Source organism: Triturus cristatus, chromosome 1_1 (assembly GCF_964204655.1).
Source record: "Triturus cristatus chromosome 1_1, aTriCri1.1, whole genome shotgun sequence".
Lineage (NCBI taxonomy): Eukaryota > Metazoa > Chordata > Amphibia > Caudata > Salamandridae > Triturus > Triturus cristatus.
The window spans coordinates 292,498,194-292,520,098 of NC_140579.1; the positions used below are offsets into that span (position 1 = coordinate 292,498,194).

The 21,905-nt window shown below is 46.5% G+C and overlaps 1 pseudogene; it reads right to left on the reverse strand.

Moving 5' to 3' along the window:
• LOC146870138 (uncharacterized) overlaps nt 1-21,905 on the reverse strand; it is a 623,247-nt pseudogene that overhangs the window by 461,567 nt on the left and 139,775 nt on the right.

A 21,905-nucleotide genomic window follows, 5' to 3' on the forward strand; every position in this document is an offset into this window, starting at 1 on the left:
AGAGAAAATGATCAGACAAGGAATCCTGAGAGAAATAATGAGTAGTCCATGTAATTCACCGATAATGGGACTGAAAAAGCCTATGGGAAATTCAGGATAGTGCAAGATTTGAGAAAGGTGAACAAAATTGTGGTATCATGTTGTCCCATTGTACCAAATCCATCAGTGATTTTGTATCAGATTCCCCATGATGCAGAATGGTCCACAGTAATTGATCTATGTCATGCTTTCTTTTCCATCCCATTGCACCATGTCAGTCAGCAAATTTTTGCATTTCGGTTTGGTGAGCGTATTTTGGCATGGTGCCGAATCCCACAGGGGTATACAGAGAGCCCCTCAATATTCAATCAGTTGTTAAAGAGGTCTTTGGAGAGTCTAGAAATGCCAGAAAATTCTGTACTGGTGCAATATATTGACGACCTTTTGGTGGCGTCAAAGACACGTGAAGCCTGTGAGGTAGATACAATAGCCTTACTGAATCATTTGGCAGATGGAGGACTTAAAGTGTCACCTGCAAAACTACAGTTTTGCAAGAAGGAAGTGCAGTATCTGGGACACAACATTGAGAAAGGACTAAGGAAAATAACAATAGACAGAATCAGAATAATGGAATGAGAGCTCCCATGACTCAAAGAGAAGTGAGAATGTTTTTGGGAATGGTAGGGTACTGCCGTCAGTGGATAGGGAACTTTTCCTTGATCGCAAAGCCTTTGGTGCGATTAACGAGAAGTGATGTAACAGATCCCCTTGAATTAAGCAGAGAAGAATTGGCAGCATTTAGACAATTGAGAGATGGTTTGTGTGAAGCACCTGCATTAGGTATGCCTGACTATGAAAAAGAATTTGAGTTGTATTGCAGTGAGAGAAATGGGTGTGCACTTTCTGTGTTGACCCAGAAACATGGAAAATTGAGAAGGCCAATTGCATATTTTTCATCAATGCTAGATCCAGTAGCTGTAGGTTTACCTGGATGTCTGAAAGCAGTGGCTGCAACAGGTCGAAGTCTGGAGCAGAGTAAAGGAAATTGTGATGGGATATCCATTGAAAGTGTTTGTACCCCATGATGTAGCAATTCTGTTGACAAGGAGTCGTACTCAGTATATGACACACAGTCGGCTGATTAAGTATGAAAAGGTCATATTGGGTGCAACTAATGTGAGTCTTGCGAGATGTGTGAATGTGAATCCAGCAACATTGTTGCCTGATAATAAGATTGTGGAGGTAAGAGATGAAGTTGATCATGATTGTCTGGATGTACTTGATTTTTGCACCAAACCCCGACCAGACATAAAAGATGTACCTTTGTCAGAAAGTGATTTTGTGATGTTCATTGATGGGTCATGTCTGAGAACAGATGAAGGAGTGCTGAGTGCAGCGTATGCAGTATGCACAGTCGCAACAGTAATTAAAGCCTCATATTTGAAAGGAGTGAAATCAGGCCCAGGTAGCTGAACTTGTGGCTTTGACTAGAGCATGCAAGATTGGGAAGAGTGTGAGAGTGACTGTGATAACTGACAGCCAGTATGGCTTTGGAGTCGTCCACGACTTTGGCCAACTATGGCTACAGAGAGGTTTCCTGACCTCGAGTGGAACTCCCATTAAGAATGCAGAAGTGGTTTGAAAATTGCTTGAGGCGATACAGCTGCCTAAACAATTGGCTGTTGTAAAATGTGCTGCACATAGTCAAGGTGGTGATTATATTGCCACTGGGAACTGGTACGCCAATGACATGGCGCAGTATTGTGCACGAAATCAGAATTCGGTCAATCGGGCTAAGGAAAGAGAAATGTCTTCTTGCTCATTGATGTTCACTAACATAGTGGGAACTTGGGAAGAGGTAAAACAATTGCAGGATGAGGCAGGAGATGAGGAAATGAGACAGTGGGTAAAAGCAGGATGTGCCCCAAGGGAAAAGGATCATGTGTGGGTCTATAGAGATGGAAGACCAGTTATGCCTGATAGCATGATGTCTACCATGGCACGGATGTATCATGGCCAGGGAAATATTGGACGAGATGCTATGATCAGGTCATTTAAACAGACCTGGTACAATGCAAAATTCAGACTTGTGGCAGAGAGTCTTTGTCAGAGATGCTTAATATGTCTGCAGTACAATCCTGGCAGGAAGACAGTAGTGTGTCTGGGAACAATAGGTCGAGAAGGAGGGCCTTTCACCAGAATGCATGTAGATTTCATTGAGATGCCTCCCTGTAACAGACTGAGGTATGTTTTGGTAGTGGTCTGCCTATTCTCCAGGTGGGTGGAAGCATTCCCAACAAGAAGAAATGATGGGTTGACAGTAGCCAAGCTACTGTTGAGAGAATCCATCCCCAGGTTCGGATTCCCAGTGACAATTGAGTCAGACCGAGGAGGACACTTCCATAATGAGATTGTAGGATTAATTTGTGAAGCATTGAATGTACAAAAAAAACTACATTGTGCCTCCCGACCAGAGGCTTCTGGTGTGGTTGAACAGATGAATGGTACCATCAAAAATAGAATAGGGAAAATGTGTTTGGCCACAGGTATGAAATGGCCTGATGTCCTGCCTCTTGTACTCATGACAATCAGGGCCATTCCAGACAGAACCACAGGATCGAGTCCTCATGAAATAATTATGGGACGTGCAATGAGACATGTGTGTATACCAGTCAACAAGCTGATGACAATTTCTGATGACATGGTGTTGGAATACTGTAAAGGCCTGGCTGACGCAGTTCATTCTGTGTTTCATCAGGTTGGACCAGATGCCACCACACTTGAAAAGAAGCAAGCCCATGATCTGAGCCCAGGTGATTGGGTAAGGATAAAAGTCCACAGAAGAAGAAATTGTCTGATTCCAAGGTGGGGAAAACCACAGCAAGTCATTTTGACCACGACCACAGCTGTGAAGTGTGCTGGACTGAAAAACTGGATCCATGCTAGTCATACATTAAGAATTCCAAATCCAGTGGACAGCACAGGAAAAGAATACTTTGATGAATCAGAATCAAGCACTGAATCAGATGACGAAGGGTCAAAGATACAAGGAAACTCTGAAAGGGGGGAAACAGAACAAAGATCAGCTTTAGTCCCCAGAAGTGTCGCTCTGAGAAGAAGATTGCAGATTTCCGAATCCAGCGATTCTGGAAACGAGCAAGAAGCGCAGGGTTCCAAGAAGGAACACAAGAAGAAAAGAGGAAAGAGTACTGGAGATGCAACAAATGAAATACGTGAAAAGGAAGTACCAGATGAGAGACTGAGAGAAATTCCACCTGAAGTAACAAATCTAAGGGAACAAGGGACAGGTACAGAGAGAGAGGGACAGATTGCGGAAGACCCCCGAGGAGGTGTAGGGAACTGCAACATCGAGTTAGGTGAAGGGACAAGTAGTCAGCAGGAAGATTGCGTGCCGGAGAGCCGAGGAAGGACAGAAGTAAGGGAAACAAAACAAGTGGTGGAAAAAGAAGTCGCTGAAAAGACAAAGCAAGTTGAGACAGAATCTGAAGAGAGTGAAAACGAAATACCTGAAGGTCGAGTTCTAAGAAAGAGAGCTTGGGGGAATGAAAAGAATGACAAAGGAAGTAAAGTAAAAAGAGTTGCAAGAGATGATGTTTGGCCTAATAAAATAAGGAAACTGAGATACAGACTGACACGAGTGAATTCACCGAGAGCTGAACAGGTGAATGAAGTGACAAGTCAAGAAAAATCAAAAGAAGACGAATTAACTGAAGACAAAGAGAGTAGAAGAACAAGGAAACCTAACCAGAAGTATAAGTCACCAGAATGGACGTACGTGGCTCTGCCTGAAAAGGGAGAAGAGGGAGATAGTCAAGGAAATCCAGAGGCGACTGTACTAAAAGTGGTTGAGGATGAAATAGAATCGGAAATCCTGAGAGTTCTCTTGTCCAACATTGGAGAAGAAGAAACGGAAGTTCAGGAAAATCCATACTTGGAAGATGAGAGGAGAGTGAAGAACGATGAGATGCCAAACTGAATAAGTTAAGAAAACTATTGATGAAGAAAACAAGATATTGAATTAAAGATAGAGACTGGTAGAACCAAATAGGTGTTAGAACCTTAGGTTAGAAAAACTAGTTGTGAAGTGAAAGAGGCTAAGTCAAAAGACACGGTCCATTTTAACAAAGATGGCTAACATAGAAAATAGTAAAGGTAGATGTACATTCATGAAAAGATGGTGTAAAATGTGTTGTTGTTGTACAGGATTATTAATGCTTTTATGGAGCATCCTTGCTCTTGTCATTTCCTTTAAGGCTACTATAGACACTTTAGAAGGACATAGTGAAAATAAAACTAATACAGGGAAGATTCCAAAAGTAGTTCCAACTAGAATAGATAAAAATTATTTGCATAAAGATAGGTCAATAACAGATTTTTCTAATAATGTGTTTTCAAAATTATTATATGAATATGTAAAGACAATGGACGTACGGGACTGCTATGTATGTATGCAGTTACCTGCATCTGTTTCTGAGGGAGTGACATATCATCACCTTCCGGCAACGTATGGAATAACATGTAGTGTAATAGCTAGTTTGTTTTATGAAACAGGGAAATTAGAATATTATTTTTCAGATGTAGATAACATTTTTGCGCAAGTGCCTTCTTATCACAAATTGAACAAAGTAAAACCTGCTAAGGTATTAGGTGAATTCTTTTTGGAAACTAATGAACTAACATTAGAGCATATTTTTAGAAACAATTTAACATGCAGTTTGAAGAAGGAGGAAAAGACATTCCTAGACATGGTTGAGGAAAGGAGATTGAAAATGCAAAGAAAAGCAGCAGAAGGGAAAGTGGAGAAAACAATCTGGGATATAGAGAAAGAAAAAAATTTGAAAGGAGAAGCTAGTCCAACTATAGCTTTAGATTGGCCTCAGAAAGGGAAATTTTGCATTTGAAGGAATCAAACAGCGTATGATAATAATTTTCTAGGTAATAGTGAGTGCCATGATACATATCGAATCATGGGTGGATGGGGATTCAAAGGTGGACGAGATCCAGTCTTTCCTGGATTATATTTTATTTGTGGGAACAGGGCATATTATCGTTTGCCAGACCATTGGTATGGCACATGTTACGTAGGCCTGGTCTTTCCAAAAATCTTTCATATGGATAGAGGAGAAGATGGTGTACATAGCTTAAGTAATCATTTAGCTAGGTCCAAGAGAGAATCTTGGTCAGAAATTGTAGGTGATATTTTTCAGGCATTGATTCCAGCAGTGGGAATAACTCTGAATGCAAACAAAATTAGAAAATTGTCAACAGTAGTGGATCGCTTGTCAACAAGCACCGCTGGAGGATTTTTATTGGTTAATACTGAAATGGTTGCCATGCGTGCTATGGTAATGCAAAATCGACTTGCCCTTGATATTTTATTGGCAAAAGAGGGTGGAGTCTGTGGAATGTTGAAAGTTCAACATTGTTGTACTTACATTCCTGACGAAAGCAAAGATCTGAAAACTTATATTAAGAATATTACTGAATTGCATGATGAACTTGCACCACTGGAGGTTGAAAGTGTTTGGGATAGAATTGGAAAGAAAATAGCTGCTATTAAGAATTTCTTAGTAAAAATAGGTAGTACACTTATAGGTAAAATATTGTTTCCATTAACATGTGTAGTTTGCATAGTTTTAATGATAAGATTATGTTGTATGTGCTGTAGAAACAAGAAAAATAAGAAAAGAATAAAAAGAGAAAATTCAAAAAGAAAAGACAAGAAACAAGAAAGAGAAATTGAAGAAATAGAATTGGAGGAGTGGAAGGAGAGTATGTATGAATCAGTAAAAAGAGAAGACGCAGGTGAAACTGAATTATGATTAAGAGCAAGAAAACATTTTAAAGATTCCGTAAAGACAGAACAACATTTTGGGTGGTGTGGTGATAAAATCACCAAAGGGGGGATTGCTGGAGCGGGTTACGCAAAATATTGTATACCCACCCCATTTTTGCATGTCATTGTATTAATTAGAATAATTAATTAATTATAATCGTACTAATGGTTTGGAGTGATATGAAAATAACTAACCAACCTTATTAATGACCAAAATACACGTGGGATTTGCATCTGCATGGCTTAATTAATGAAGTGAACTAAATTTCGTACGCATACTAATGATAGATAATTAGAACATCGCATGATATATGTTGCTATAGTGATGTAATTGTGATTTGTGCTTTATTTTGGAAGTATAACCCGCAATGAGTGTTGCTTTTGCTAGATAAATACACACACATATGGGTATTAGCGAGGGAATAACATTTAATTAGTCATTTCTATGTATTAATTACGTTTTGTGTTTCTTTGCTTAAGTTGTCCATTTTGGCCTGCCAAAAGATGGCTGCTTGTGGTGCCTAACCCGACTGCCAACGCTGAACAAGGCTTGGGTGAAGTGCGCCTGCGCTGACAACAGATACACAGTGGCCTGGACCTGACTCCAGATGAACATGTACCTTCCAAGGACAGTCTGGGACGCCGTCCAAATATTCCAAACAAAGACTGTTGTGTGAACCGGAACTGGCAAGGGTCATAACCCAAAAGACACTTTTGTGAAAACCCAAAAGGATGATCCCTGATTGTCCAATCAGCGAACACGGATGCCCAAAATGTGTTACTTTTTATCATCAATTTTACTATAAATTATGGTAGAATAGAGAGGTAATTAGATTCGACGTCGCGCTTTATGATTTCCTGATGAGATGCTGACGGAGAGGAGGGTGACACTGCAGGACAGCTGTTAGCCCAAATCTCTGACGGACTGAATTAATGCTCAAATTCCTGATGAACTTAACCTGCTAAATTGATGGGCATAGAATTGCGAGACTACCAGATTTGACAATAGAGGACGACTTTAGCCAGAATAGGTAAATATCAATGGCAACTTGATCAAATGAATGATTTAATCTGCAATATTAATATAAATTTGGATTTGAATAACTTCAGAAATGAGTCGGGTTGTTTATTCATTGAAATGTGTTAATGTAAAGGTTAATTAGAGAATTAGGGTTTCACTAAATACATCAACTAACAGATCCAACCCGGTCTTTGGGAGGATAATACTAAATGAGGAGTCTAGGGCCTAGTGAGTATTAGAAGGATTTGTAAGTGAGTTACTCATTAGGGTGAAGTGGTATCTTCCTCCCTCATTTATCCAGCGCTTGGAAGGATAGATCGCCTCTCGCACGGACTAATGGTAAGTGTGCGTTGGTGTTATGGGCCCCACCAGCGAATGTATAGATGGTGTGCGAGTGTGTGAGATCTTTTAGTCCGTGACAGTAGGGAGAGATTTTGCACTCTGCGCTGGATCACTACCATCACTCCACGAAAAATATATCCACAGTCTTTCTGCCCCCCTTGGGGGCATCACATTAAAGATAATGGGGCGACCCAGTGTCCCTCAGAACCTGGGTATTGATAATGTAGCAAACAATTGGTGCTGTTGGGTGAAACATTTGCTGGGATCACTGTATTCAATACAAGGGTAAAGGTATTTCACAATTCCATATTTACATTAAATGAAAACGATTTTAGATAAGAACACACCCAGAAGACATAGATGAGTTGATTTACTCTTATATTCTCAAATAGTATTGAATATTCAATGGCTGTTATAGACACAAATAAATTGCAAAAATGCAAAAGTGACTATTGTGAGAAAGTGACATGTGGTTACTGGTGATGTACACTATATACAAAACATACATATGTGACCAAAAATAAAAAGAATGTTTTCAGTTTTTGTCCTGTCTCCTTATTTTGTACATGAAATGCAAGACACAATAATGATTAATTTGGTCAAGAGAACTGTACAGACATGTATGATGAAAAAGTGTTGACGTTTCGACCCTGGATACTGCACGAAAAAGGTAAGCGTCACTGCGGGTCTTCCTCAGGACTATGAAGGAGTAGACATCCTATAAATTAATTATAAAAGGTGGTAATGAGGTGTGTTCTAGCAAGTCAATAGGGAAAAATGCAGTAGCTGGAGTGCAGCTTACCACAAAAGCATCGAATTTCAATCAATGAAATTTGCACGAAAAGACGATCTATTGGAAGATCTAAAAATAAGGAAAACACGTCTAAGGTACACATATAATGTGAACTAAAATGTTCGGGTTGAACATTTAGGTGCCTATTTCGATCCGTTAAAAATAATTTGCGTACGACCCGTACCCGTATTTTTTTACGTACGAGTCGTACAAGTACTGTACAAACGGCCAAGTACGATTCGTACGTGAAAAATAACTACGAATAGCATCGGGAAAGGTCTACGAGAGTGCGTCGGAAAGTTTTTACGTCTGAATATCGTCGGGTAAAGTGTCAGAGAGTGAGCCGGACATTTTTACGTGCAAATCGTAAAACACAAGTCCGAGCGCGCAAGTACGATCCCGACCGTCCGTCCAAATACACAATCGCACATAAAATGGCCCGTACGGAGCCAACGCAGTAGCACACATGTACACGGGTAAACTTATGCCCGTGTACGAGCCGTACAGCCCCCCCACCCCCAAATATGTCAGCACCGTACACCACCCTGTCCGCACTGTACCCCAGCCCCGCACCTGTATGTGCCGTACCCCCATGTACGTGCCTTCCCCCCGCATGTATGTGCCATACCTCCGCATGTACGCGCCGTACCCCAGGGCCGCACGTGTACGCACCGTACCCCCACCGCATGTACGCGCCCTCCCCCATGTACGCGCCTTACCCCCCCATGTACACGACGTACCTCCGCATGTACGTGCCGTACCCCAGGCCCGCACGTGTACGCACCGTACCCCCACCGCATGTACGCGCCTTACCCCCCATGTACGTGCCATACCTCCGCATGTATGCGCCGTACCCCAGGCCCGCACGTGTACGCACCATACCCCCACCGCATGTACGTGCCTTACCCCCCCATGTACGCGCCGTACCTCCACATGTACGTGCCGTACCCCAGGGCCGCAGGTGTACGCACCATACCCCCACCGCATGTACGCGCCGCACTCCAACACCGTACCCCAGCACCCTCACCCAGCATTGCGTATGTACCTACGTGAAAAAGACTCTTGCAGAACCAGGACACTGTAAAACAGCACAAGGAGGGTCAATTTGACTTGCACAACACCACAAAACACGTCTACATGACTAAATACATCTCAATGACTGACCTGGCACATCCAAACAGGCAAACAGAGGCCCCAAATCACAACCACCTCTTATAACACACCCACCAAAATTCAAACACAGCCACACCCAAAAATGGACCAATAAAAAGGGCCCACACACACAACCCATGAGCCTTTGCAAAAGACCCACTGCTGCCAGACCCCACAGAGAAACAACTCCACATTACTCATACCTTCACTACACCTTTTTTATTTTTTTATTTATTTTATTTATTTAAACTTCTAACGCGCACAGCTACCCGCAGTGGGTTTCCCGGCACTCAAGGAAAGACTGAAAGGGAAAAAGAATGGCACGCTGAATTTACCAGGCAATCAATTACTGCTGAAAGAGCCAAGTTTTAAGTCCTTTGCGAAAAAGAAAGAGGTTGGTTTCTGTCTTTAGGGTCACAGGAAGAGCATTCCAAAACTTAGGACCCAAATAGGCAAAAGAACGCCCTCCCATTTTTGCCAGCCTAAATCTAGGGACAGAAAAATCACCATATGTTGATGATCTAAGAGTTCGACTAGGTTTGTAGGCCTGGATAAGATCCTGAAGATATTTTGGGACTGAGCCGTGTTTGATTTTAAAGACGTGACACAAGGCTTTAAATTTAATTCTGTTTGGAAGTTTGAGCCAGTGAAGGACATCCTATAAATTAATTATAAAAGGTGGTAATGAGGTGTGTTCTAGCAAGTCAATAGGGAAAAATGCAGTAGCTGGAGTGCAGCTTACCACAAAAGCATAGAATTTCAATCAATGAAATTTGCACGAAACGACGATCTATTGGAAGATCTAAAAATAAGGAAAACACGTCTAAGGTACACATATAATGTGAACTAAAATGTTCGGGTTGGACATTTAGGTGCCGATTCCGATCCGTTAAAAATAATTTGCGTACGACCCGTACCCGTATTTTTTTACGTACGAGTCGTACAAGTACTGTACAAACGGCCAAGTACGATTCGTACGTGAAAAATAACTACGAATAGCATCGGGAAAGGTCTACGAGAGTGCGTCGGAAAGTTTTTACGTCTGAATATCGTCGGGTAAAGTGTCAGAGAGTGAGCCGGACATTTTTACGTGCAAATCGTAAAACACAAGTCCGAGCGCGCAAGTACGATCCCGACCGTCCGTCCAAATACACAATCGCACATAAAATGGCCCGTACGGAGCCAACGCAGTAGCACACATGTACACGGGTAAACTTATGCCCGTGTACGAGCCGTACAGCCCCCCCACCCCCAAATATGTCAGCACCGTACACCACCCTGTCCGCACTGTACCCCAGCCCCGCACCTGTATGTGCCGTACCCCCCATGTACGCGCCTTCCCCCCATGTACGCGCCTTACCCCCGCATGTACGTGCCATACCTCCGCATGTACGAGCCGTACCCCAGGGCCGCACGTGTACGCACCGTACCCCCACCGCATGTACGCGCCCTCCCCCATGTACGCGCCTTACCCCCCCATGTACACCACGTACCTCCGCATGTACGTGCCGTACCCCAGGCCCGCACGTGTACGCACCGTACCCCCACCGCATGTACGCGCCTTACCCCCCCATGTACGCGCCATACCTCCGCATGTATGCGCCGTACCCCAGGCCCGCACGTGTACGCACCATACCCCCACCGCATGTACGCGCCTTACCCCCCCATGTACGCGCCGTACCTCCACATGTACGCGCTGTACCCCAGGGCCGCAGGTGTACGCACCATACCCCCACCGCATGTACGCGCCGCACTCCAACACCGTACCCCAGCACCCTCACCCAGCATCGCGTATGTACCTACGCAAAAAAGACTCTTGCAGAACCAGGACACTGTAAAACAGCACAAGGAGGGTCAATTTGACTTGCACAACACCACAAAACACGTCTACATGACAAAATACATCTCAATGACTGACCTGGCACATCCAAACAGGCAAACAGAGGCCCCAAATCACAACCACCTCTTATAACACACCCACCAAAATTCAAACACAGCCACACCCAAAAATGGACCAATAAAAAGGGCCCACACACACAACCCATGAGCCTTTGCAAAAGACCCACTGCTGCCAGACCCCACAGAGAAACAACTCCACATTACTCATACCTTCACTACACCTTTTTTATTTTTTTATTTATTTTATTTATTTAAACTTCTAACGCGCACAGCTACCCGCAGTGGGTATCCCGGCGCTCAAGGAAAGACTGAAAGGGAAAAAGAATGGCACGCTGAATTTACCAGGCAATCAATTACTGCTGAAAGAGCCAAGTTTTAAGTCCTTTGCGAAAAAGAAAGAGGTTGGTTTCTGTCTTTAGGGTCACAGGAAGAGCATTCCAAAACTTAGGACCCAAATAGGCAAAAGAACGCCCTCCCATTTTTGCCAGCCTAAATCTAGGGACAGAAAAATCACCATATGTTGATGATCTAAGAGTTCGACTAGGTTTGTAGGCCTGGATAAGATCCTGAAGATATTTTGGGACTGAGCCGTGTTTGATTTTAAAGATGTGACACAAGGCTTTAAATTTAATTCTGTTTGGAATTTTGAGCCAGTGAAGGTCACGAAGTGCTGTCGAGGCTGATGTTCTCCTAGGAACATTGCAGAGCAGTCGGGCGGCAGCGTTCTGTACAACCTGAAGTTTTTTTATGGTTGTTTGGTCGGCTCCCAGATATAGGACGTTACCATAGTCCAGGCGGGAAACAACCAACGCCTGGACTACCATTCTTTGAGAGGAAGGAGGTAACATCCACAAAATCTTTTGAAGCCATCTCAGGGTGGCAAAACAAATGGAAGCCACTTTTACAGCCTGCTGTCTCATTGTGAATTTCTCATCAATGAGAAATCCGAGATTGCGAACTGCAATTACAGGTAGCGGGGTAGGTCCCATATCATTAGGCCAATGGTGGGAACCCCAGAAATCCTTGTTCTTGCCTAGTATCACAACCTCAGTTTTGTCACCGTTAAGTTTCAAAAAATTACTCTTCATCCATTTTGAAACACGAGTCAGACCTTCTTTCAAAGCAGAGATGTTATTGCACTCTTTATTAGAGAGAGAAAAAATGATCTGTGAGTCGTCGGCGTAGGAGTACAGTGTAAGACCGGCTTCCTCCACAATAGTGGCAAGGGGTCTTACGTAGATGTTGAATAGTAAGGGACTGAGTATCGAACCCTGGGGAACACCATACGCCGAGGGATAAGTTGTAGAAGAAGCAGAGGCAGAGAACACCTGGAAAGTGCGATCTTTTAAAAAAGAGGCTATCCAGCCGAGAGCTGCGCCCTCTACTCCCAGGGACCGAAGAGTCGCGAGAAGGATGGAATGAGACACGGTGTCGAACGCCACACTTAGATCGAGAAGGATCAAGGCTGATGTTTCCCCACGATCGACACTGTGTCGCAGACTCTCGGTAACTCCTAGGAGTGTGGTTTCAGTCGAATGATGCGCTCGAAAACCTGATTGGAACGGATATAAAAAGCCTGAGCTCTCCACAAGATGTGTCAACTGTGTGTTAATGTGCCTTTCCAGGATCTTTGATAGAATAGGGAGCAATGAAATAGGTCTGAAGTTGGACAGATTGGTAATGTCCGCGCCGGCCTTTTTTAATAAAGGAATTATCATTGCATGCTTCCACTCCTGAGGAACATATGACTCAAGTAATGAAGAGTTGAGAAGTTGCATTAGCACTTGACGTGAACTAAGTTCAAGTAGTTTTAAAATCTTGGCAGGTATCGGATCTCGTGGGGAACCAGATTTAATGCTATTTAGGCAATGGGAAAAAGAAGCATCATCGAAAGGTAACCAATTTGCAAGTTTCGTCCTAGTGGGGGTTGAAACATCTGGAGTCAGGGTAGATTCTGGCAGAGAAGTATCATTAGCTGTCAAAGGATTTAAAGAGTCATAGATACGCTCTACTTTAGATATAAAGAAATTTGCTACAGAATTGCATTGAGCCTCTTCCAGAGCGGGAGGGGCTGGTATCGTGTCTGCTCCAGTTAGTTTTTTCACAACTGAAAAGAGCGTACGAGGACAGTTTTGGGCATTGATGACTGAGTTCGAAACATAGGCAGCTCTAGCCATTCTGCAATGATGATGGTAGTCCCTAAGGGCTTCCTTATAGGCTGTTTTACGGGAGGCAGAGTAAGAACGTCTCCATTTCGTCTCAAACGTCTTACAGCTAGATTTCATGTGTTTTAAATCATCAGAAAACCAAGGTGCAGGAGGTCGATGAGATGAGGAGTTTTTGAGTGTTAAGGGAAGAAGTTCATCAATGGCGGAATTCAGCCATTTGAATACTTCGGAGTTTAGTACAGATGTGGGTGTGTTGGTATTCGATAAACGTGCATTAAGATCAGTGATATTAAGTTCATGCCAGTGACGTATAAGTACATCCTTATTACTAGTGTTCTTGTTATGAAAATCTGTTTGAGATAAGGCAAAATGTACTGCATAATGATCCGACCATTCCAAAGGACGGGCAGGAAAAGAACATTCGAAAGAAAGATTTGAAAGGACAGGGTCCAATAGGTGCCCAGCAGAATGTGTAGGTCCAGAATTGCATAATAGAATATTTAAGGCTTCCAGTTCGGATAAGAATAATTTGCTGACATTACATTGACCATCTTCTAGATGGAGGCTCAGGTCACCAAGAATAGAAAAATTGGCCGCTTTCAGAGAAAGAAGGGCCATAGTGTCTGCAAAGGAAGCTATCCAGGTGTTAGCGTTACCGGGAGGGCGATAAATCAGGAGACCAGACAGGGTAAATTGAGGGCTAATCGCAAGCTTAAAAAGTCCGGCTTCGCAACCAGACATGGGAAAAGCATCAAGAGTACATACATAGTTTGACTTAAAAATTATCTCAATGCCACCTCCTTTACCAGTGTCTCTGTCTATTTTTACCAGTTTATAGCCGTCGGGAATCGCTATGGCAATATCAGGCCCTGAACTAACCTGAAGCCAGGTTTTCGTCTACTATAAAGTCATAGATGTTGATCTTATGTTGTGGAAGGGATCTACAGTTCACACTCCAAAAATGCAGTTTTGTAAGGGAGGAGGATGTTTTAGCAGTCCTTGTTCTACCCCTCGGTTTACCCCGTTTGTTTAATACTTTCAGTTGGTTACACCTTGACATTCGGCCCATGGTGAAGCCGCAGTGGGCGCATTTAAAGTTATGAACTGGCAGTACACATGTAGTGCACTGTGCGGGGGGGTGGTGACTAAGTTGCTTTAACTCCTCACCTGTGTAAGTGTTAATCACACCATGAAAACCATGGAGTGCAGGAAGCGGAACCGGGTCCAATGTCCCTAGGCCCGTCCTGGCGTGGACGGGCGTAGACGGGCATGACTCTGGCGTGACTCCGGCACGAGTCAGGCGTGCCCGCTGAGCGCGTTCGCTGCGCGAAGACATGGACGTCCCCTTTTATGCGCAACTAGAGCGCTGTCACTCCCACCCACACCCAAGATGGCCGCCGCTGTTCCGTGTCCGGGACCAACTCCACAGCGTCAATGCTCGGCTGGGAGTGGCCCAAGGCAACGGGAAAGAGGGGGAGCGAAGTGGGTAATTCAAGCTTTATAAATCAAGCCAGTTTGCACCGAGTTGGACGGAAGTCAATAAAGCGCCGATTTAGCAGTTTTAAAGCAGGTAAAAACACAGCAGTGCCAAGCAACGCAACCTCCCGGCTTCCGCCTCAGGAGGTGCTTGATCAGTCGTATCGTTAGGCGCAGGCCAAATCGGGACCCCTTTTATGCGCAACTAGAGCGCTGTCACTCCCACCCACACCCAAGATGGCCGCCGCTCTTCCGTGTCCGGGACCAACTCCACAGCGTCAATGCTCGGCTGGGAGCCTTCACTCACACACCTTCACACAACCTCCTCCACAAACATCCCCCTCTTCACATTCACACACACACCGTCACATTCACACCCACAACCATCCACACCCACACCCACACCCACACCCCACACCATGCCCACAGACAAGAATCCAAAGTTCACAACGGCGGAGCTGGACCTCCTTGTCAACGAAGTCATCAGAGTCGAGCCACAGCTGTTTGGAACATTGTTCAGACAGCCCAGCATAGCTGAAAAATCTGCCATGTGGCAGAGGATTGTCGATAAGGTGAATGCTGTTGCGCCCATCCGAAGGACCAGACATGAATGCCAAGCCAGGTGGTGCGATCTGCGCAGGGCGGTCAAGTGGAAAATGAACGAAGAATATGCCCAGAGTAACATCACTGGAGGTGGGCCGCCCCGCAGACCCGTACACTACCATCCCTGGGAGGAAAAGGTGATGGTCCTGCTACCGCCGGTGGGAGTACACGGAGTCGAAGGAGTCGCAGAGCCTGGTGAGTACACAAACAACTTACGTAACATGGGGGCAATGGGGTCCACACCACATATACACCAAATGCACGCAACTTCCCCCAAGCACTCACCGCACACAGCCACACTCAAAAACCACGCTCATGCCACTAACGTCTCCATGCACCCTTCACAAATCAAGGCAAGACCATGTCCAAGGCTACAACAACCACAAACACAAGACTGGATGTCCGGGAGGCTGGGAGGGTGGGCCCCACACAACACATTGTGAAAATGAGACGCAGACACCAATGCCCTCAGCCCATATGGCATAGGTTCATACCCATGCACAATGCACAGGGACTGGCAAAGTACTGACAAGGTAGCTGACACTTGGCCCTGCTGTATGCAGCACAAGGCCCTCCTGGGACCACTGTACACTCAAACACCAACTCCACAAGCACAGGTATCTAGCACAGGAACTCACACTCACTGTCATGCCAGCATGCACCATGAGGGGACAGACACATCACCTGGGAGACCCAATGACAACTCACACTACACACAACAGCAGGCCCGGTCACAACTCCCCCCCTAACACAAGCACACACTCCGGGGCAGGCAACGGATTTACACACTCCCACAATGGACATGTGACACAACAAGATCAATCCATAGCCAAATAAGCATCAGAGCCAACAATCTACAGGTCAAACACTCAGGAGAACATCCCAATCTGTCCCCCGCAACATACCCATCCCCAAGTGGACATTGAGAGGAATGCTAGGCACATCCAACTACCTGGAGGAACTGTGTCAACTTGAATATGTATGAAACATAGATGTCGCATGAAACACCATTAACATTGTCTCTCTCTAACACACAGGGCAACGTCGACGATCTCCCCCCAACACTGGGGGGGAAGAATCACAGTCCCAGGCTCTGCGTAAAGATGATCCCACCAGCAGCGACGACTCTCACCACTCCGTGGATGACCCCGACCAACCTGGACCCTCTGGTGCCCAAGCCCCTGTAGCACCTGCGTCAGTTACATCTGTGCCAACCACCCCCCCCCATTCCTGCCACATTCCAGGACACACCCAGGAGCCCTGCTCGCACTGAACAACAGAGCCAGTCTGACCAGGAGGGACAAGGTTCTCCGGGCACCCAGGAGGAGGCAGGCAACCCTGCAAATGCCATCCCTCAGGGGTCCCGTAGACCCGATGTGCCCACAAGGGCAGGCCAGGCTCAAGTGGGCAGGGGTGGTGGGAGTGGAGGCAGGCGGAGGCGCGAACCTGACCAGCCAGCTCAGGACACCGGTATGTCACACATACGCAACATCCTGGACTCATACCGGCGTGACACCAGAGGCATCAACCAGGTCGTGTAGAGACTCTCAGAGATGCAGGGGACCCTCGATGAGATAAAGAACCTGCAGGTCGAGCATCATGCTAGTCATCAACAACACCAAGGATGGATGAAGGCAAGACTGGCTGAGCTCCTGGCGGTGCACAGGGACATGAGCCAATCACTCCGTCAGATCGCCCAAAGCATAGGCAACCCTCCCTGTGCCACCAGGCGTAGACCAGCACCAGACACAGGGAGGGTGGAGGAGGAGGAGGATTCGTCTGACGGAGCGTCCCAAGCATCGTCAAGGCCTGCATCTGAGGGTCCCCGGAGGAAGGTGGGTCGTCCACAGAAAAGACCTTGAGAGTCAGCGGACCATCCACATCTCCCAGGTCACCTGGCCTGGCACCTGGCCCTCTGGCGCAACAGCAGCACCTCATCCAATGACATTCTCTGCCACATGGACTTGCTGGTCACAGTCTGACCAATGATGACCAACACTGTGCCCTGGACTCTGATGACTTCCAATGCCAAGGATACCATCTCCCCCTGTGAACTTCGGATTCTATTCCCCCGGTAGAGCACCTAATTTCATCTACCAATACACGTACCCCACCGCAAATAAATATATTACTTTGGTAATGAGACGTTCCTGTCATTTTGCATTATTCAACGACATATGTGTGTGGAAATGTCAAACTATGCCTGAGTGTTGAACTAACTCCAGCCATCCATTCCCTGGGATCAGAGTCTGGTACAGGACACAAATGGGTCACAAGGTATCATTCAATGTAGGCATGGAGCACAACACTCACCTGTGATGGCCTCCGGCTGCTGAGGGGGGCTTGCTAAACTGTGCGGACAGACCTATTTGGGAGATTATCATCAAGGCGTAGAGGACATGGCTCATGTGGAGGTTCCCGGGGAGGGAGTCCCAGGTATGTGTGGCCAGGTGGGAGAACAATGTCCTGTATGCTGGAGTACGGTGGATGTGAAGAACGGTGGCCAGGGCAAGGTTGGATGCACGGAGATGGCCCAACGGGATCTAGGATGACAGACGTACAAGGTTGGTTTGGGGTCGGGGTTGTGGACTGCCTCCTGAGTGTGGGTGGGGAGTGTGGAGGTCATCCTGCAGCAGACAGTGATCCATTGCAGCTATCTATGGTGGACGGTGAGGTGGCTGGGGCACAGGGTGTTGAAGCTGAGGTGTGCAGATGCACCCTGGATGTGGACAAGTTTCCTGGGAGTTTGGATGTACTTGCTCCATAGAGGGCAGGGCAGTATTTGACACGGATGTTGTCATGGACCTGGGGGATGGTCTGTCTTTTCTTGGAGTGGATCTATCTATGGATCATGTGCATAATGCAGAGGGCGTTGCAGCATGAGGTACAGATGCTGAGGACTACCATGGCAAATGTGAGCGAGCCAAACATGATGCACACCATCTTGTGTGTGTGGCCACTGGGTGCTTGTGCAGGGCTCTTGCGGGTGGGACACAAGCACTTAACCCAGCTGGAAGGGGACAATCCTCAGATGATCACCTCAGTCCTGTACAAGTCCAGCCTCAGGTGGCTCGTGTTCAGCCATTCATCAATGGATCTCATGCATACTTGAATGATGAAACTGCCAATGTCTGTGTCTTTGTTGAGGGTGAGGAGCACCTGGCTGTCAATGGCATACGAGCTGATGATGAGGTGCTGTGCGCATGTGATGGTGGAGAGGGGGGTCCTGGACACTCTGTAGATTGACATGCTGAGAGATGATACCTGTGCCATGTCCCAGACGATGACACCATACTACATGCTGAAGCCTTGAGTCCCACTCCCATGCCCTTGCTGGGCTACAGAGCCGGTGGGGAGTATTAGGGACGTGACTGGGTTGGTGTGACAGGGCCTGGAAGGCGGGGCAGCGCAGTGTAGGCAGTTGGAGTTGCACACTCAGCATGCAAAGGTGTCGTGTGTGTGCCCAGGGTATGTCTGACAGCAGGTGTTAGATGTGCGGATGAACATAGCTCAGAGTGTGACTGCTACATCAGACTGTAGTGTGATGTGGGTTATGCAAGGACAGGATGGTGGTGCAATGTGCACCTTGCACGTGCTGATGGTCCAGCCTTAGGCACCGCGTGGCGGCAACAGTTGCATAGACAAGCTGAGGACAGCCAAATGAATGGGTGGAGGGAGGAAGTGAGGAGCATCTTGGAGGCGTGTGTGTTGCCAAATCTGGATACTCTGTGGGCCCTTGCTACAGGGGCCGCAGCAGCAGGTGGCATCTCCTTGCAAAATGCCAGAATTTGCACACAAAGACTAGGATGTCAGAAGGACAACTGCAACAGGCACGTGTGTAAAGTAAGGAGTGTCCAGTGTCACATGGCACACCCAGAGACAATGCATGCACAATCACCAAAGAAGCATGACACCGGATCAGGAAACTGAAGGCCGACCTGCGCACAGGAGACACACCCTGAGCAGGTGTTGATGGCCCATTCTGTGGACCAACATGCCAAAAAACATACACGACCATGTACTTCATGCCCAATAGGGAGCCTAATCCATGAGCAACTGCATGCATGTTGCTAAACTACACATGGACTCCTATGCATAATCTTCCACAACTATGCCAGATATGCCACATGCAAAGTGGCAAGAGACCTGCATTGACAGAGATGAGGCACCTTGGAGTGTGACGAACACCTTTATTACTCAGCCTCACACTAAGGGAAATGCATCAATTGGAACAGACTCACAGGTCATTTGGCTGACCATGTGTGACCTACACTGGACACCCCCTTCAACACACAGATGTGGCAAATCCTACTGAGCTGGCACACAAGTGAAGGGGTTGAGCCTAACACCCCTTGCTGCACACGGAGAGTCTGCAATTCCCCATTGAGCCTCATATGGGGATGTCCCACACTATGTCAACCATTAGCATCCCGTATGTTCCTGAGGGACGTTATACATACATTGATGCCTTCATCAGAATCCACAAACCATTACAGATGACTGTCAGGAAGGGTGACTATCAATTCATGGAAGACATGCAACACGTCAAGTGCCCCATGGTGAGTCGACATGTATGCATGGTAACACAACATGCACAGGAGCAGTCCCCACATATCACAAACACGTACCACCCACAAAATGCCTTGCTGCACTCCTTACCCAAAATGACTTTTCATCATGTCTGTGCATGTAACTCTGATCCAGCACACGTTGCAATACTCATGAGGAATAGCAGGAGGGCAATGATGACATGAGCAGACGACAGCCGCAAGAACCTGGGGAGGACAGACACACAACAAGTCAGCGAAGAGCTAGTAATCCGCAGACATGTACATGTAGTCTACAGGAATTATGTTGTCACCATGCTCTTAAAAAATTTAGTGTCCCAGCTAAAATGTGTGGAATGACATCATCACTTGAATGACACATCAGAACGCACCTACAAGTCACTTAGCACACAGTCAGCTGGACACACACATTGCAACACATGCCACACATGGCTCAAAGCATGCACACTCAGACACAGGGACTCACCATTATGAGAAGAAGTTGCGGATAAGCTGACTCCGGATGTCCTCATCCTCATCCTCATCCTCACTTGCCCTGTGCCCAAGCCCTTCATCCTCCACGGGTGGATGATCCTGCTCATCCGGATCAAGGATGAGTGGCACGGCCTTCTCCACTGCCATGTTGTGCAGCATGCAGCACACAATGAAGATTTTGCAGACCTTCACCGGGGCTTATGGGAGGGCGCCGCCGGTCTTGTGGAGGCACCGGAATCTGCTGTTCAGGAGTCCAAACGTCCTCTCAATCATGCGCCTCGTCTGCCCATGGGTGTCGTTGTACCGGTGTTCTGCGGTTGTTCTGGGGTTGCGGAGAGGCGTCATCAGCCATGGCATGTTGGGATAACCAGAGTCCCCTACATGGAAACATCATGTGAAGAAGTGGGTCAGGAGATGCCGTAAGATACAAAGATAGCGCAAAACACAGGACTAACAGAGTATACCCACCAACAAGACATGCTCGTTCTGCGTGCAGCTGCAGCATCATTTCTGGCACCCTGCTATGCCTCATGATGTAGGCATTGTGTGCGGACCCTGGAAAATGGGCACAGACATGGGAAATGGACATGTTAGGCAGACACACCACAAGGGCATTGATAGAGTGATAATGTTTGCGGTTCCGAAAGGCTACCTCCTGTGCCTGTGGTGGTACCAAAGCCACATTTGTCCCATCAATGTCCCCAATTACGTGAGGCATCCCTCCCAGGGCATAGAACTCACCCTTGACACGTGTCAACTGCTCACGAGTGGGAAAATGGATGAATTCATCCAGGTGCACCAACATGGCTTCTAAAACATCATGCAGGACATGGCTGAACATTGTCTGGGACATGCCACCAACATCAGCTATGGTCAATTGAAACGTGCCGGTGGCAAAAAAATGTAGGGCTGCCATCACCTTCATCTTGGGGGTCAGAGCTGTAGGATACCTGTGTTGTGGTTGGAGGTGTGGTTCAAGCCGGCGGGTCAAGTTCTCTATCAACTCTTGCGAGAAGCGGTACCTGCGTATGCAGTCATGTTCACGCATGGCATCCAGGTCTGGCATTCGTCTGGGGAGAGGCGGTGCCCTGCAGAGATTTGGAAGGAATAACGAAGAGTGAGTACATTACCACACCAATGTCACTGAGGTGAGCACATGTTCAACAGCTAATACACATCTGCTTAATACAGAGTCTGGTCTGTGCAATACATCCAGGACACGTAGGCCAGCCAGGTGATACTCCTACGAAGAGCCAGCCACAATAGTTGCATGGCAATGTTGACGTGACATGCCATTAAAATAGCTGTGGGCCAGTGTAAGTGACCAGCCAGACACATTACATGAGTGACAGACATCCACATATCAGCATTTGAAGGATGTTATCTCATACAGACAGCTGGCGGGAGTCTAGACGCACAGGTCACATGTCATCTGAAAAAGGACAGATAACACACATTTCCATGAAGGGGTACATGTCAAAAACTGATGACACAGACATTGAGACAACGCAGATATTGCCTCATGTCAGGAAGTCATCTTCGAACCATCATGACACATGTAACGTGTGAGTCC